This window comes from Dipodomys merriami, unplaced genomic scaffold (assembly GCF_024711535.1).
Source record: "Dipodomys merriami isolate MVZ:Mamm:240054 unplaced genomic scaffold, mDipMer1.0.p SCAF_112, whole genome shotgun sequence".
Classification (NCBI taxonomy): domain Eukaryota; kingdom Metazoa; phylum Chordata; class Mammalia; order Rodentia; family Heteromyidae; genus Dipodomys; species Dipodomys merriami.
In genome coordinates this window covers 2,263-18,330 of record NW_027202405.1, presented here as the reverse complement: position 1 = coordinate 18,330, position 16,068 = coordinate 2,263, and the positions used below count along the sequence as shown (strand labels likewise).

The window sequence follows — 16,068 nt, the reverse complement described above, 5'->3', positions numbered from 1 at the left end:
TATTATTTTAACTATAAGAGAATCACGAATTGAAAATCCTGACTTTTGATTTATAGATTGTGTTAGTGAGATGATAAGTAAATTAATTTATTTAGACTCAGAGATAACCTAGTAATTACCAAAAATTTTAGTGGAGTCAAAATCTGATTTCCAAATTAATATTCAGAACTTTTCCACATCAATCTTCTGTCACCCTAAAGTTCAAATACATGTTGTCCTTAGGGAAGAACAATTCTAGCAGTTTCTAGCAAATTTGAACAATTCACAAATATATAATATATGCTGCTGCAATGCCAAATGTACCTTTAAGACATCTACATAGAAAAAAATATACTATATTAATAACAGAACTGAATCATTGTGAATCACTCTCAGGCAGTAACTAGTTATTCCTGATCTAAAACAACATTTCACTAACTGTACTGTAATACAGAGTTTGGGCAAATAATAAAATGAGCTTAGTTATGGAAATAAAATGTTCTTGGCAGGGATGAAATTTTGTTCATTCCCATACATTTCTCACACTACCTGGTGTATCTTTGTTTACCTCTGTCATATTAAGTATGTTTACTAGACAAAGATTTATTGCTGACATAAATAGACTTAGTTCCCACCCTGTCTTATCAAACCTAGACTTTGTAGAACTTTGTAGACTTACCATGATAGAACAGAAAAAAGTTGGGAAGACTTTTGTGTGGTTAAACACCAGATACTTTAATAGCACTGATTTCATGTTGAATGATGATTGCCTATATAACCTTTTAAACAAATTTTATACTAAAAAATTTAGAAATCCATTTTTTCCAAATTAAGTTGCAAGTTTTTGCCTTAACCTCTATTCTAATCATAATAAAGAATAAATCTTTTCAATTAATCAAATATTTTAAATTAATTAACTAGCACAAAGGAGGAGGCAACAATGCTGGATAAGAAATGTACTCATGACCTTGCTCATGTAACTGTAACCCCTCTGTACAGTATTTTCACAATAAAAAATTTAATTAGAAATGATGACAAATAATCCCTTTCTTTTTATTGGCAGTATTAGAGATTGAACTGGTTGGTAGGGAGGCGCTTTATTCTTTGAGCCACACCACCAAGCCCCTCTTTGCATTTCCCCTTTAAGCTGGGGAAGACTGTGCTCTTCTACTGTGCTCTTCCTCCTGTAGCTATGGATGGCGGAGAGTGCCCAGTGCCACCTTGACTCAGCAGAGACTGAGATGGAGCCACAAAAACTCTTTGCCTCCGCTAGTCCTAGCTTCCACTTCTCAGGTAGCTAGGATTACAGGCTTGTACCACTGCACTTGGCTCATCTTTAAAAGAAGAAAATGTTACAACAAAATATAAAAATGTCTGATAGAGCCACATAACAAAATGCACTTAAATTCAAATTTTAACAAGGTTTGCAGTTTTTTTCTTGTATATTTTACCTTAATTGAAATAATCTGATTTATTCATTCAAGAAATGATTGATGAAACAGGAAAAGTAAACAAAAATAATGTATATGTCATCATGTAAAATGTAAGTTAAATGTAAAAAATGACTATGAACATACAAATATTGTAAAATTCAAGTTAGAAATAAAATAGTTATATTACTAGTAAGGAAATATTATAAGCAAAAGGATACAAGATTTGGCAGGTGTTTTCAAGCATTCTGGAGACTGGTAATTCAAGCTTAAAAGATTTTTGGTTTCAGAAAATTATATTAAGTGAAGTAAGCCAGGCCCAAAGAAACATAGGTCCCATGGCTTCCCTTATCTGCAATATCTAGTATATGTCTGAGTCAAGCAAAAAAGGTGAGATAAGTTGATGTTAGGGAAATGAGCCCTAAGATATGTATTCAAATGTTTTTTTTTTCTTTCATGCGATTGTTTCTAACACATTTATAAGGTGATTTCTTTGTTGCTTTGTATGTCCCTCCCCCATGGTATAACCCCTGCTTTCACTGTATTTGATGTTGGTATAATTTGTGGAGGGGAAGGGCAAAAACAAATCGTTTAACTAGGGATACAGGTGGACCCATTGCAACAATGAGAAGTACAAGTCGTTATGTGGAAAACGAACTTTACAACTTTGGTGGGGGGGAGGAGGGTTGGGTGGGGGGTCGGGAGGATGGGATGGGAAGGGGAAACAAGGGAGGAGGCTTTGATAAGAAGCCTCCTTTCATAAGAAATGTACTCACTATCTTGCCCATGTAATTGTAACCCCTCTGTACAGTATTTTTCACAATAAAAATAAATTTTTAAAAGAGATTTTTGGTTTTAGAACACAGAAGAGAAGAAACACTTGCCAAGTAATTTGACACTAGACAGGGGTAGAAAAATGAAAGAAAAACTCTAGGTCGGTTCACTAATCGCTGTTATTATAATAGTTTCAAACAAAATATCAGCAAAATAAATCCAGCAAGGCATAAGAATGATCCCAAAGAATAAGGGTGAAAATAATCACAAAACAACATAGGGCCACCTGTATCCCTATTTAAATGAGTTGTTTTTGCCCTTCCTCTCCACAAATTATATTGCAACAATGAGATGTACAAGTCGTTATGTCGAAAAATGAACTTTACAACTTTGGCTGGAGGGAGGAGGTAAGGGGGGAGGGGGGGAAATGGGAAGGGATGGAGAAACAAAGGAGGAGGCAACAATGCTTGATCTGTATAGTATTTTCACAATAGAAAAAAATGAATAAATAAAAATAAGGGCTGAAATGTACTCATTATCTTGCCCATGTAATTGTAACCCCTCTGTACAGTGTTTTCATAATAAAAAAAAGGGCTGAATATTAAAAAAAAACATTTCTCCAAAATCCAAAGGCCATTCATTATTCTTTCTCTCTCACTCCGTCTCTCTATCTCTTCCTATCTCTCTCTCATTAAAAATAAATAAAAGCTTATTTCATTATAAAAAGAAACTCATTACATAAATAACGTATGCCTCACTAAATGGTAAAATACCATAAAATTTCCTTATAAATCACAATCTGGATAAAATAATCCGCTTTTATCTTATGCTCAACACTATATCAGAATTTTAAAGTTATGCCAATTAAGTATTTTAGTTAATTTACTGAGTTTAAGACCCATTTCAGGTAGGTGAGGTGGTGGGAGATGGGAAGGGATGGGAAGGGGAAACAAAGGAGGAGGCAACAATGCTTGATAAGAAATGTACTCATTATCTTGCCCATGTAATTGTAACCCCTCTGTATAGTATTTTCACAAAAAAAAAAAAAGATCCATTTCAAAGTCGATTGAATTTCTATTCTCAGGGGATAAATATGACAAGTATGAGCCACCCATGCTGTGGCCAGGTGCTGGTGGGTCATTCCTGTCATACTAGCTACTTAAGAGGCTAAAAACTGAGAATCACAGTTCAAAGCCAACCTAGGCAGAAAAGTTTGTGAGACTCTTGTCTCCAATTTACCACCAAAAAAGCCAGAAGAAGTGTGGCTCAAGTGGAAGAGTGGCAGTCTTGAGCAAAAAAGCTAAGGGACAGCATTTAGGCCCTGAGGTTAAGTCCTAGTAACAATAAAAAATAAAAATAAAAAGAATATGACATAAAAAGATACTGTACATAATAACAAATATTAGAATATGTTAGAGTCTACTTGAGTATAAATATTTATAACAAAATGACTAACGTTTCCTTTAAAAGATATTACATATTATATTATTATGAATAAGAAGATTTGATGTTGAAAAAGTTGTCAATTATAAACTATTCATCTTGTTTTCAAATGCAATCCCAACAAAAATCCCAGCAGGTTTTCTTTGTGTGTGTATGTGAAATGTAAAAGATGAATCTAAAATGTATATGGTGTTACAAAGATAAAGTCTACAAGAAGACATACGGCAAGTACATACTGAATAACATGGTGATAGAAGCAGAGAAAAAGGCAAAAGAATGGAATGGAATGGATAGCTCTATCCTTACATGGTAAAACTGGCATTGCCAATTAGCAGATAAGAATGGCTTCCTACTTCACAGTACAGAGGTGGTATTCCTACTTCACAATACAGAGGTGGTATTTCTGGGAAGGGAGGGGCATTGAAAGCACCAGATTTTGTATTTTGATCTCTGGAATTTATTTTCATTAATTTTAGGGTTTTTATAGATTAGAGGTCTGTGAAGGCAGATTTGATCAGACAGAAGAAAGATAAAAAGGAGAAAAAGAATTTGTGGAGTCATAAATAAAATGGAAAAGAAATCAACGAAAGATGAAGCGAACATATGGAACTTGTGGAACAGCATCTGCTAACCAACATGCAAACTAAGAAGTTCCAGAAAGCTGAGAGAGAGAGGAAGAAATGGAGAGGAGAGAATGAGAGGGAGGAGAGAGAGAGAAAGAGAGAGAGGGAAACAGAGAGAAAGAGAGTTTATTTGAAGAAATCCTAACTGTAAACTTCCCTGCCAAAGATTGATGAAAGAAATTAATGCAAGCACTCACAAAGCACCATTGACTCTAGATAACAAACTCATAGAGACTTACATGAAGAGCTACTATAATCTAACTGTGGAAAGATAGAATCTTTTAATAGGGCTTGAACTCACTATTTTGTGCTGTTATACAGGTACTCTACTACTTGAACCTCATGCTTAGCCCTTTTTTCTTTGATTATTTTTAAAATAAAGTCTTTCATGGGCTGGTCTGGACTTCAAATCCTCTTGTTGGTGCTTCTCAAAAATCTTTGATGACAGGAACCTGCCACTGCCCTCGGTTTTTTTTATTACTTGAGATGGGTCTTTTTGCCTAGGCTAGCCTTGAACCCTAATTCTTCTCATCTCAGCCTTTAAGAACTAGGGTTACAATCATGAACCATCTCACTCAGCTGACAAAGAATCCTGAGAAATAAAGGAGAAGTGGCTTATTACTTACAAATTTTCCTCACTAACTGCATCAATAAATTTTTCTTTAGAAACTTTAGAAGACAGATGCGGTGGACTGATAATTCAATATCAAAGGGAAACTTCCACTTTTCTTTAAAAGATTGAATTATATTCCATTATATATGGAATTTAGATATAATTAAATATAAACATGATATAATTACAAAATGTAATTATAATTAAATAGAACACAATTCTATTCCACTATATATGGAATGTATTATATATACACACACACATATATAATTTCTTTATCCAGTCATCCATATACCTAAAATATACCTTGGAATATATAAATTAATTTATATGTAAATTTATTTATATAACAAATAAATAATGATAACTATATATGAATATACAATATATAAGTATAGAATATAACTGTATATATAAATAATGAATACATAAATAAATTTATGTGAGTGTATAAGTAGCTTTATAAGATGGTAATTTTACCATTTTCCATAACATAGTTGAACCCAGAAAACATCCTACTGAGTGAAATAAGCACCCAGAGAAAAATACTTCATCACCTCACTTATATGTGAGCTCTAAAAGAAGCCTATATAGAGATAAAGATAAAGTGATTATGAGAGCTCAGGAGGAGGAAACGAGAAAATTTAGGTCAAATGATATAAAGTACCAACATGCAGGATGAGCATGTCAAAAGATCCAATCTTCAATAATAGCACTGTAGAAAATGTTAATATGTTCAAGAGCTTTGCTAAAATGAGATCATAGCTGCTTTTCCCACAAGTGAGACGTGTTAATGCATTCCATTACAGCAACTCCTCACTATATATGTGGATCTTATACAATGTATTGGAAATCTTAAATATATACAATAACTGACTGAAGGAGAAATTAAAACATTTCTCAGATAACAGAAGTGTGTTAGGTCACTAGGCTAACGGAGAAATGTTCAAGGTTAGCCCTACAGAAATGAAAAGACACTTAACCAAACTGCATCTTGTATATACACTTCTCTAATTCGGGGAGGGGAAGGGAAAAAACAAAATGCTTAAATAAGGATATAGGTTGACCCGTTGTAACAATGAGATGTACAAAACACTATGTTGAAAATGAACTTTACATCCCTCCCCCACAGTGTAACCCCTGCTTTCACTTTATTTGATGTCAGTATAACATGTGGAGTAGATGGGGACAAACAAGTCGTTTAAGGATTCAGGTGGACCTGTTGCAACAAGGAGAATTACAAAATGTCATGTCAAAGCAAGCTTTACAATGTCGGTTTGGGGGGGGGGAGGGGGGTATGATTGGGTGGGGGGGGAGGGGGGAGGCTGGGAAGGGAGGTGAAGGGTAAACAAAGGAGGAGGCTGCAATGCTTGGTAAGAAATGTATGCATTATCCTGCCAATGTAATTGTAACCCCTCTGTACAGTATTTTCTCAAATAAAATAAAATAAAATTTAAATTAAAAAAAAAAAGAAAATGAACTTTACAATTTGGGGGGGCAGGGAAGGGGAGGGGGAGAGGGGGTAGTTGTGGGAGGGAAAGGATATTAGGGGGAAAACAAAGGAGGAGGCAACAATGCTCAAATAGGAAATGTACTCATTACCTTGCTCATGTAACTATAACCTCTCTGTGCAATATTTTTACAATAAAAAAACTAAAAAAGAAAAAGAAAAAGAAAAGTGGCCAGGTGCCAGTGGCTCATGCCTGTAAATCCTAACTATTCAGGAAGCTAAGATCTGAAGATCACAGTTCAAAGCCAGCCTGGGCAGGAAAGTCCATGAGACTCTTTATCTCTAATTAACCACCAGCCCCATGACTGGAAAAGAAAGAACGAAAGAAAGAACGAAAGAACGAAAGAAAGGAAGGAAAGAAGGAAGGAAGGAAGGAGAAAGAAAGAAAGAAAGAAAGAAAGAAAGAAAGAAAGAAAGAAAGAAAGAAAGAAAGAAAGGAAGGAAGGAAAGAAGGAAGGAAGGAAGGAGAAAGAAAGAAAGAAAGAAAGAAAGAAAGAAAGAAAGAAAGAAAGAAAGAAAGAAAGAAAGAAAGAAAGAAAGAAAGAAAGAAAGAAAAAGAAAAAAGAAAGAAAGAAAGGAAGGAAGGAAGGAACGAAGGAAGGAACGAAGGAAGGGAGGAAGGAATGTTGTCACTATGCCTTATAAGATAAGCCAAGACAAAAAAGCCAGATGTCATATCTGCACTCATAGCATAATCTGCAACTAAAATAATTATGGTGATCAATAATAACAGGATATGAGTACGAAAGTTTTCCACAAAATAAACAAGGAGAGAAGAGTTTAAAACTGATTCTGTGGCCTGATACCAAACTTATTCTTTGCCCTGCTATGAGAGCCAGGCAAAAACAAAAACAAAAACCTGCAAGCAAACAATGGAGTAATATTTCATAAACTTTAGTGTGGAAAAAAATCAACAAAATGGTAGTAAACCAAATCCAGGAGAATATTTAAAAGATTGTACACCATGTATATGTTATTCCTGACTGCAAAGATGGTTCAATATATTAATACTCATTAATATTAACAGAATAAAGGGGAAATAAAACACATAAAGACTTCAACCGATCAGTGTCAATTGAAAAGGCATTTGGGAAACTCCTATTCTTTCACAATAAAAATATCAAGGAAGTCAGGCGCCAGTGGCTCACACTGTAATCCTAGCTACACAGGAGGCAGAGATCTGAGAATCATGGTTCAAAGCCAGACCAGGCAGGAAAGCCCATGTGACTTTTATCTCCAATAAACCACTAGACAACTGCTCAAGCGATAGAGAGCTAGCCTTGAGCTGCAGGGCTCAGGGATAGCGCCCAGGCCCAGAGTTCAAGCCCCACAACCAAAAAAAAAAAAAAAAAAAAAAAAAAAAAAAAAGGAAAAATCCTTATGAATAGGAACTACCTTAAGATAATAAAAGCCACATATATGTAAATATATATAAGCACCATACCTGATTGTCAAAAGTTTTCCTCTAAGATCAAGAACAAAGCAAGGATCTCCACCTCTAAAGTAGAAGTGTATGATACTGGAAATCTTACCCATAGCACTTAGGTAGAAAAAAAGAAAAAGCATAAAAACTGGAAAGGAAAAAGGTAAAATGATCTATTTCTGGGTCTTAAATGTAGACAATCCTAGAGATTACAATTTCTTGGAACTAATCAATGAATTCAGCATACTGTAGAATTCAAAGTCAACACACAAAAGTATAGTGGTAATTTTATTTAGTAACAATGGATAACCTGAAACCTAAATTAAGAAAACAATTCCATTTACAATAACCTGGGAAAAAAAAACAAAATGCTTAAGAACTGATCAAGGAGTGAAAGATTTTTCCAATGAAAATTACAAAGTAGTGCTGAAAAAAATTAATGATTCAAGTAAATGGAGAGGCAGCCCAAATTCATGAACTGTAGGACTTAATATTGTTAACTGAATGCTATCTGAATTATTTAAGTTCAGTATAAAACCCTAGTTTCCATTTTGCAGAAGTAAAAATAATTTAAAATCAAATGGAATCTTGAAGAGCAAAATTAGAGGGACCACATTTCATAATTTCACAACTTACTATATTTTTTGTTTTAAAACTGGCTTACAAATCTTAATAAAATGATAAGAAGGAGAAAATTATTGGGGTGGATTCACAAAAAAAAATCTCTCTTATTAAACTATAGGGCAGGATTGAAGCTTTCATTATGTGGTTGTTAAAAATAATCCCTACCTTGGTGTGTAAAATAATGTTATAAATAATACATTTCCCAGCAAGAAATCTCAGCATTCTAAGGTAACTCATATTAAGGAGAAAGGTGTACATATTTATTTTAATACTTAAAATGTTTATGTTGATAAGTAATGTTTTTATGGAATTAAAGATTTTGTGGAATCAATGTGTGGAACACCAACAAAAAGCAAAGGACCACAAGGCAAAACATTTAACATCTAAATTTTCGTAGTTACATAGCAATTGTGTACAAGGATAATTTTTTACAGTCAGTTAAGTCTAATAATAATATGCTGTCCAGAATACATCACACAAGAAGAAAAGATGGGTGACCATCTGCTTAGTTTAATTTTCTAATATGTTTGTTATTTTAACTGTATTATAAGCTAATCTTAAAGTCTGGCTTTTGTTTTGCTTTGTTTTGTTTATTCATTTTATTTTGTTTCTCAGTTGATAACTTTGATAGTCCTTGGCCTCGGTGAAGTATAAACATTCTTATTTCTAAGAGGAAATAAGGAGTCTATAGCAGACAGTCATGATTAAGAAGGTCAGAGGGGCAGATTTATGAGAAAGATGAAAGGAGTTAAGCAGCACTGCTTGGTTAAATGATGACAAAAGACAGCATGATAAGAGTCTACAAATATTTGAAAAGCATATCCCAAGGAGGGAGGATTTGATATTGATCTTCGCACAAAGTCATTCAATGAGCCATGAATGGTTCATGTTAAGGAGAAGGAGACTGGCTGTCAGGGAAATTTTCTGGTGGTAATATATGAAGTAAAGCACTTATTCTCTAAGATATAATGAAAACTTCACTAGCTGATTGATTAAGACAAAATTTGGGGCATATTGGAAGGATCACTGGAAAAGAAAATCTTTCTTTCATCAGGAAATCCAATTGTTAAATAAAATCCTCACTGTGGTTTTAATTTGTATTTCCCTAATCAGTAATCTTTATTGAGCACATTTTAATTGCTGAAGATAGGATTCTAACTAATTACTGAGCATGCTTATGGACACTAGACATCTTAACTAATTCTACAAACTATGTATTAGTCATTCTTTTTTTCACATTGAATTGTCTATTTATATACTTTCCTATCACAAATCTATACACATGTTTCTAGCTTCTAGTGTATTTTCATTATTGCTTTGTCCTTTTTATGAGCACCTATTCATTGTGAGATGGGTTCTTAACATACTCTAAAATAATGCTCGGCCATAGAACTCTGTGTCGTGATAGAAATAGCCAGTATCATGACCACTATTGGGACATGGCTGTTAAGTACCTGAAATATAGAATGCATGACTGCAAATTTTAATTTTTAATTTTAAGAGCCTCATCTGGCCAGTGGCCACCATATTGCATAATGTATTACAGATACTCTCTATGAGTCATAAAGACATGGAAGTTTCCCATCATGTACATTAGCTCATCTACATACTTTATTTGCATTTACATCCTGTTTTTCCTAAATAATACTATCCATTTCATTGAAGGACCCTCAATAAATGAAAAAATTCAGTGCCAAAAACATCCTGTAATTAATATAACCATTTCTTTACTTTTAGTCACTTAGGTTAGTATAGTTTTCACTAAAGTCAATAACAATTTTATGCATAAATTTGGCTGGCATTTTCTACTTCTATTTCTCTGTGGGATTAATGCAAAAGAAACATTAGCAGGAAGAGTGACTCCTCAGTCTCTTTTTCACTTTTATTATGTTATCATTTTAGTGTTTAATTTTTCCCCCTGTGCCAGGCTTAGAACCCAAGCAAGTATTGTAATTAGCTACATCCTTAGACCTTCACAGTCTCTTCTTATACAGCTTCCAACTATTTCCTACCATCACTACTATCACATGAGTTTCTCTCAGCACATCAGTAGCTTCATGATGATTTCTTAACATAGAGTAATTTTACAATGTTAAATATTATTGTAATTTTTATTTCTATGGTAGTCTTATTTATATATATTCATTAACCTATTCACTATTATGTAGATTAGCATTTCATTTCTATAATTTGTTAGGTCTTCATCTTTTTAATACATTGTAGAGTTTTTTGTGTAGTAGATATACTGTCATTTTGCTGAAGAAATTTTCACCAATTTATCTTTTTCTCTTCAAATTTTATATATGATGCCTAGGATATAAAGAATATTCCATTTTCTGTCCTTTACTTTTCTAATATTGTTTACTTGTTTTAAAAGTGGATTTCCCTATCCTGAAAAGGGTGGTAGTTACCTATATTTCCTTCTAATTACTCATTCTACATTCAATATTTTGTGTGAAACTGGTATAAAAGTATGAGTTACAGATTTTTTCTAAAATAATCCATAGCCAGAATAAGGTTTATAGTACACAGTCTGATGCTATCTCTTCCCTTCAATTCGTTCCAGAATTTGTAACCTAGTCCAACTCCTACTTATTACATAGGTCTACTCACATCTCATTCTAGGTTCTGAGTTGACTGATTGGTTGATTGATTGATTTTTCTTTCCTTCCTTCCTTCGTTTTCTTTCCTTAACACCTTCCTTTCTCCCTCCCTCCCTCTCTTCCTTCTTCCCTCCCTCTCTTCCTCCCCCCTCCCTCCCTTCCTCCATCCCTCCCTTCCTCCATCCCTCCCTTTCCTTCCTTCCTTCCTTCCTTCCTTCCTTCCTTCCTTCCTTCCTTCCTTCCTTCCTTCCTTCCTTCCTTCCTTCCTACCTTATCTATCAACATGACACTTTAAGACCCCAGGTTGGCTTCAAACTCACTGTGTGGCACAGGCTGGCCCAGAACTTGTCACCTTTTTGCCTCAAACTCCATAGTGCTGGGCTTACAGATGTGCAGAGCACCCTTAATTTATCTAGAATATTTTATTTAAACTTGATTAACTAAATGTATAATTGAATATATGGTGTCATTTTGTAAGAAGGAAAAGTAGACTTGAGAAATGTGTATGTATATAATTATATATATATAATTATATATATATATATATATAATTTAAGGAAGAAAAACTTCCTGTGCTCTTGGCTTGTGAGCTAATGGCTCACTAACACTTGCAGCTTCATCAAACTGGGAGAACAAACACCTGCAAGAATCACTTAAAAGCTCTACTGACCTAATCTTTAGTGAACCAAAGTGTATTTCTAAATCAATAATTTTACAATCTCACAATTGTTTATTTTAATAAAAAGTTATTATTTCATTGATAATAAGAGCAATATGAGGGAGTTTGCTATGTCAATAACCATTACTGTAAAGAAATTAGTTATTTCAGAATGTTGGAGGTTTTTATTATTTAAGATAATATGCTTGAGTCATTTCAACCAGCTAAAATGGAGTTACACTTTACCTGAAGTTCAAATTTACCATGCAACCCATTGTAATGTGCCCTTAGTTCTGTGGCACCTTGTTTTAATGATTTGTTAAGATGAAGATAATGTGGCCTTATCATGTGCCTAATTAGCCATGCAGTCCCTAATGGTAGTCTGATTCAGATAAAGACAGTTTGGTGATCTGTTCTTTAAGGAGAGGTGAGTGAGAAAGCCAAGAGAGAAAGACTGGGGGGGGGGGGGGAGGGCAGCGCATGCACGTATCTGTGCATGCATGAGCACATTTACAAAGTATTCAATTATAGTATAACATAACATTGGAGCTCTTTGATGATTATAAAAGGTTTTTTAAATAGGTTTTTTAAAATGTCCAAAGATAAATTATTTCAGTATCATAAATTTAGATTTTGGGGGGTTTGGTTGGGGACCAATGATAGTCTCCTCCTCTTCTCCTTCTTCCTCTTCCTTCTCCTCTTTCCCTTCTCCTCTTCCCCTTCTCCTCCTCCTCCTTCTGCTTCTTTTTAAAATCTCCTAAGTATCTGATATTAGATAAAAATCACTGAAGAAATTATCTCTTCTAGATTGATTTGCAGTTGTCCAGTAGATCTATGTAAATATGCATTCATTGCCCATAGTCTATCTTAGCTGGATCTGAAGTTCTCAGTTTTCCAAGAAGTTTCTGATAAACTAACAATTTTTTTCTGGATTTACACATGGGGAAGATTGTCAAGTATGGTTGAGTTTGTAAGACATAGTGCAAGAAATAAATACTAGAGATGAAAATATTTCTTACCTCATTCTTTAGCTTGCTCCCAGAAAACCTTAAAAATCAGTACATTTTTCATTAGTTCAAAAAATTACAATTATAGCATTCAAGGAAATGCAGAAAACCAGAAACAGTAAGAACTTGATAATATGGATAGTGACATAAATTGGAGAAAGTGTTTAGATTTTCAAAAGAACCAAAGCATGTTTCTCCGCTTTGTAAAAGTAAATAGAAGTCATTTAGGAGAAAATAAAGTGAGATATATTTATAAAAGTCAGCTAACCACTGAGGCAAGCAAAGGATCTCTAAAGATTTTTGTGAATTCTAATCTTCATTTACATTTTCTAATAAGCAGTGGCTAGCAATCTGCCATCGTGATGACTTTTTTCCCACAAAATACATTAATTGTAAAAATAATATGTTCTGTTAAGAAATAAGAGTAGTAAAGGTAATTTCAGGTGGAGTTTAAACTATTCTGTTTCTTTTTGAACAATTATATATTTTCACTTGTTTTATTGTATATCACTTCATCTACTAGTATATGCCTCATGGAAGCTTAAAGCAGTATGCTCTTCGTATTCATTTATGATTTTTCTGTCACAGAGACCCAAACAGGTAAAATAGCTTCATTTTACTAAAATATAAGAATATTCAAACATCTTGGTAAGGCTATAGTCCACACACAAATCTTTAACACAAATTGTCTCCTGGTACATTATTTTGAGTTTATTTTATTGAATTCAATCTGAAATTAGATCCAGTCTTATGAGAAAATATTAATTCACAGTAAGTTTACAGTGGGCTCTGGTGGGCCACCTCCAGTAATTCTAGCTACTCAGAAGACTGAAATCTGAGGATCCACGTTTAAAGCCAGTCTAGGCAGGAAAGTGTAGAGACTCTTATGTCCATTTGACAACCAAAAAGCCATAAGTGGGAGTTGTGGCTCAAGTGGTAGAACACTAGCCTAGAGCAAAAAAGCATAGGAATGGTGGACAGGGCCTGAGATTATGCCCCAGGCCAGCACATGCACCAAAACAACAGCAAATGCAACAGCAATGATAAAGAAACAGAACAAAACAAAAAACCATGATTGCTCTTTGGTTCTCTAGCACACTTAGCTTACCACTAATTTTTCATTATTACAAATTGTGACATTTTACTAAGAAATCAAGACTATATCATTAAAATGTTCATACAATGTTCAAATTAAAGTTGGAAGATTAGAAGAAAGCATTTTGAGGGGAAAATTTGAAAGTCATTTTGCTCAATAGGTATCATGCATATTAAAAGAAATATAAAAGAAATGTAGAGAACGTGTCTTGAATATGGTGTGACTCTACCTTGTCAGGCCCTTCCCAGAATACACGGAGTGGTAATATGCACTGCTCTCTTTGATGCCAATCCCATAGTAATGATACCTAGGGCAAGGACAGGAAGGAGCTCCACGTTAATGAAGAGGGTTATGAAGGCGAAGAAGAGACTTAGATGGAACTAAAGGGACCGCAGTGAGAACTGTGGCTCCTGGATAAAGGGGAAAGACCACTGCTCACTTGTGTCTGTCTTTCATTTGTATGCTTCATCTTTACAATAAAATAAAATTTTAAAAGAAGACGGGGGAAAGAACAAAATAAAGAGAAGGTGATGGTTGCCCGTGGACTGCAGCCTCTGGATGAAACAGTCATGTGGAATGATGGAGGTTAATGAATGTCTGTTATTGCTGTGGTAGGCAGGGAAGTCATTTTCAAGTTCTTGGCATAAACTGAAAGTACTAATCTGTTCATCTGATCATAGGAGTATCATAACTGACCCAGTTTTACAGAGTAGGGGGAAAAAATCTTAGGATACACAAGGAAAAAGAAAAAGTATGTTGGGACCAAGAGAGGAACGGAAGAAGTAACAATGCTTGACAAGAAATGTACTCATTACCTTACTCATGTAACTGTAACCCATCTGTGCAGCATCTTTACAACAAAATAACATTTCAAAAAGAACTAATAAAAACAATAGTTATTTCTAGACTACGTATTATATGTACTCATTAAATTGAACATACTATGTGTATAATTTTATCTTAATGAAATTTTACAAAATTGCTCTTATTTTCTTCACTTTACAGATGGGGTAAAATATAAAGATTAAATATTTGGCTTGATACCATAAACAAAAAAGAAACATAAAAAATCCTCAAAATACTAAACTAATTTATATCACTAATTAGAAACTAAAAGAAGAAAGCTTAATTCAAAAAGGTCTTACCAAAACCCATACATTAACAGAAACAGACAAGGGGAAAACTTTAAATTTATAAATAACTTAGTAGATTTAGATAACATTTAATCTTGTACATTAATAGAATTAATGAGGCTTGGAGTCTGGATTAAGTACTAAAATTTCCCTTACTAGACTTCAGATCACCGCATCCAGGAAGAATTAAAACAAGTGGTTTTGAGAACAAGGAAATCTCTTAGAATGGGCAGCTGTTATAATGTAATTGCATGTCATTTTATAAAGATTGCTGTTCTTCTATAGGCTGTATCTTTCAAATAACTGTGTTAGCCATTTGCTAATACAACATATATTAAACACTGCTATAGGAGTCGATAATCTTCTTTTATAACAACTTCTAGCTCCTTGTTTCTTATCTCTAACCTTTTGCTACATGGAAGCAATGTTATTCCATAGTGAAGTGATTTTTCATGTAGACTGAGAAGAAACTAATTACTTCTCTTTTTTGAAACTAATTGTAAGCTGAAGATGTAAATAGGAGTTCTGTAAGCAGAAAGAGAAGATGTGAATATGAGTTCAGTAAGTAGTAAGAGTACATACTTGCCTGGCCACTGCAACCATTGTCAGTATAATGATGAACAAAACACACATGGAAACTATGCTGAAGAATATGCATATTTCAAATCCTACCCCAGTTCATGACCTCCTGAACTAGATTCTTGCTAATAGTGGAACAGGAATCACCCTGACCAGCACTGAGGCAAAGCACATTTCCAAGTTTGAAACTACCCGATGATCACATTTCTTTTGAATTGCTACATCCTTCAGGACCCCATTAATATTAACTAATATGGAGTTGACCTTGTTTATCTTACTCATGACATTAAGAGTGGTTTCATTACACTAATTTGTTCCTCTACTTTAGAAACTGACTTGGGCTGTTATCTGTACTGTGCAGGTTATCTTTACAAATAGCAGTATTTAAAATTTCTACTTGAATTCAGAATCAATAATTTTCTATCTATCCCTCAAAAAGTCCTTTCAAACTAATGACAACGACAACCTAGACACCAGAAAAATGACTTAGCTAGCTACCTTAGCTCTATATAGGAGAAGCCGTATCTTTTCTTCTCATTAATAATATCCCATAATGTAGATTATACTGTTATA

At 34.0% G+C, this 16,068-nt stretch overlaps 1 protein-coding gene across 1 annotated transcript in view; it reads right to left on the bottom strand.

Annotated features, from left to right (window-relative positions):
- Nucleotides 1-14,086, bottom strand: part of Rfx6 (regulatory factor X6) — a 37,181-nt gene extending 23,095 nt beyond the window's left edge. The window contains exons 1-2 of the mRNA XM_070015300.1: nt 14,013-14,086; nt 12,700-12,727 (exon numbers count right to left, since the gene is read on the bottom strand). The gene's annotated coding sequence lies outside the window, so the exon portion shown is untranslated. The remainder of the gene's footprint in view (nt 1-12,699; nt 12,728-14,012) is intronic.
- Nucleotides 14,087-16,068: the final 1,982 nt, after the last annotated feature.